General features: G+C 50.1%; 2 pseudogenes; both read left to right on the top strand.

Annotated features, from left to right (window-relative positions):
* The first annotated feature begins 325 nt into the window (after positions 1-325).
* Positions 326-1,255, top strand: LOC112413319 (ferritin light chain pseudogene; annotated as a pseudogene).
* A 10-nt stretch (positions 1,256-1,265) lies between these two features.
* LOC112413318 (ferritin light chain pseudogene) lies at positions 1,266-2,076 on the top strand (annotated as a pseudogene).
* Positions 2,077-2,820: the final 744 nt, after the last annotated feature.

Genomic DNA, 2,820 nt, shown 5'->3' with positions numbered 1-2,820 from the left:
TTCAATGATATAAAGATTTTAATATGTACACCAAAAGGGCACATTGTCTCTAGACAAACTGAAATGAAATCCTTAATGCCAAGGCATATTGTGGTAAACCACTGAACATTAAATGTATTAAAACTATATAAATGGACATTGGCAGAGGCAGAGCAAGTCGTGTAGAAGGTGATGGAAAGTACAGTTGACTCTTGAAAAATGGGGGCGGGTTAGGGGCAACCTCCCATCGTTGACCACCCCCCCTCCCCAGGCAAAAATCCACCTATAACTTTATGATCAGCCTTCCATATACTGGTTCTGTATCCTTGGGTTCAACCAACTGCGGATGGGGTATTACGTATTTCTTGAAAACCATCTTCATGTAAGTGGTCCCGTGCAGTTCAAACTCATGTTGTTCAAGGCAACTGTACATTGACTTCAGCCTTCTACCAATCTACCAATCAACATTCAACTGAAGATTATGCAGCAACGTTATGCCATAGTGAGGGAGAAACCATGCTTCAAGAATTTTATACCCAGCTAAGTTTTTCTTGAAGTGAAAAGACAACAGAAAATACTCTAAGGCAAGCAGTGCGCTGGGCAGTCCTGCGGCTCCGTCTCCTGCTACAACAGTGTTTGGACAGAACAGACCCAGGGGTGCCCCTCGCTACCGCCTCCGACCACCTCCAACCTGTGTTCCACTCGCAACCTTCAGAACCAGCCGCTCAGCTGTCCTCGGCCACCGGGACCACCAACACCATATTTTGAGCTTAACTCCGTATGACCGATCCACCACGAGCTCCCAGATTCGTCAGAATGATTCCGCCGAGGTGGAGGCCGCCGTCAACCGCCTGGTCAACATGCATCTGCCGGCCTCCCGCACCTACCTCTCTCTGGGCTCCTATTTCCACCGCCACTACGTGGCTCTGGAGGGCCTGGGCCACTTTTTCCGCAAAGTGCCTAAGGGGAAGCACGAGGGCGCCCAGCGCCTCTTGAAAATGCAAAAGCAGCGCGGCAGCCGCGCCCTCTTCCAGGACGTGCAGAAGCGTCTCAGGATGAGTGGGGTGGAACCCAGGACGCTGTGGAAGCCGTCGTGCTCGCGGAGGAGAACCTGAACTAGGCCCTTGTGGACCTGCACGCCCTGGGCTCTGCCCGCGCAGACCCCCCGCCTCTGTGACTTCCGGGAGAGCCGCCTCCTAGATGAGCAGGTGAAACTCATCCAGAAGGTGGGAACTCATCCCACCTGACCAACCTCCGCAGGCCGGCTGGTCCCTGAGGGAGAAACCATGCTTCAAGAATTTTATACCCAGCTAAGTTTTTCTTGAAGTGAAAAGACAACAGAAAATACTCTAAGGCAAGCAGTGCGCTGGGCAGTCCTGCGGCTCCGTCTCCTGCTACAACAGTGTTTGGACAGAACAGACCCAGGGGTGCCCCTCGCTACCGCCTCCGACCACCTCCAACCTGTGTTCCACTCGCAACCTTCAGAACCAGCCGCTCAGCTGTCCTCGGCCACCGGGACCACCAACACCATATTTTGAGCTTAACTCCGTATGACCGATCCACCACGAGCTCCCAGATTCGTCAGAATGATTCCGCCGAGGTGGAGGCCGCCGTCAACCGCCTGGTCAACATGCATCTGCCGGCCTCCCGCACCTACCTCTCTCTGGGCTCCTATTTCCACCGCCACTACGTGGCTCTGGAGGGCCTGGGCCACTTTTTCCGCAAAGTGCCTAAGGGGAAGCACGAGGGCGCCCAGCGCCTCTTGAAAATGCAAAAGCAGCGCGGCAGCCGCGCCCTCTTCCAGGACGTGCAGAAGCGTCTCAGGATGAGTGGGGTGGAACCCAGGACGCTGTGGAAGCCGTCGTGCTCGCGGAGGAGAACCTGAACTAGGCCCTTGTGGACCTGCACGCCCTGGGCTCTGCCCGCGCAGACCCCCCGCCTCTGTGACTTCCGGGAGAGCCGCCTCCTAGATGAGCAGGTGAAACTCATCCAGAAGGTGGGAACTCATCCCACCTGACCAACCTCCGCAGGCCGGCTGGTCCCCAGCGGGGGCTGGGCGAGTCCCTCGTCGAAAGGCTCGCCCTTCAGCACGAGTAGAAGCGTCCAGAGCCCAGCGGCCTTTGAGGAGCCCCTCTGGCGTCAGGGCGTCTGCCTAAAGCCCCGCTCTGCAGCCACTAAGCAGCTTTTAACCACCCTGGAGCTCTCTCCCAAGCCTTGGACCAAATGGAAACAATAAAGCTTTTTGCAGCAATAAAAGAAAGAAAAGAAAGCACTCTAAGGCATATAATATCCAGATAATACAGCTTCCTTCTTATAGATTAAACTCACAAATACTATCTGATCATGAAATACAACTAATTAGTTGTGTGATTTAAAATAAAGAAATCAGGAATGACGTAAACGATGATAAGCAATGAATCCATTTAAATTTACTGAATTGATCCTATTGTAAGTTTAGAGTTCGAAAACAGTACATAAATGTGATAAAACTTGACAATAGTAAAATTATTATAAGTGAATAAAAGCTGAGGATGGAGAAGGTAAAGTTGGAATAAGTGGCTGAGTGCCAATTTTCTCAAATTTCCCAGAAAGGTGTCAAAATGTATCGCGTAGATTTGAAACATAAACATGTATTGACACCAAAATGGCTCCAAATTCTTTGTTTTTCAAAGTCTATTTTTACATTTAGTCGTATCACTTAGATTTTTCAAATAAACATTTATGTGAAGTGCTGCTATTCCATGTTTCCCTTCAGTTTATTTTGTTTTCACAAAAGTAAATTACTTTCTAATTTAAAAAGAGCACATAGAGTATGATTCTATTTTTGTAAAATGAGTAGAA

Source organism: Neophocaena asiaeorientalis, unplaced genomic scaffold, assembly GCF_003031525.2.
Source record: "Neophocaena asiaeorientalis asiaeorientalis breed wild unplaced genomic scaffold, Neophocaena_asiaeorientalis_V1.1 scaffold482, whole genome shotgun sequence".
Taxonomy (NCBI): Eukaryota; Metazoa; Chordata; class Mammalia; order Artiodactyla; family Phocoenidae; genus Neophocaena; species Neophocaena asiaeorientalis.
Note: the sequence above shows the minus strand (reverse complement) of the source record. Positions and strands in the feature narration are given on the sequence as shown.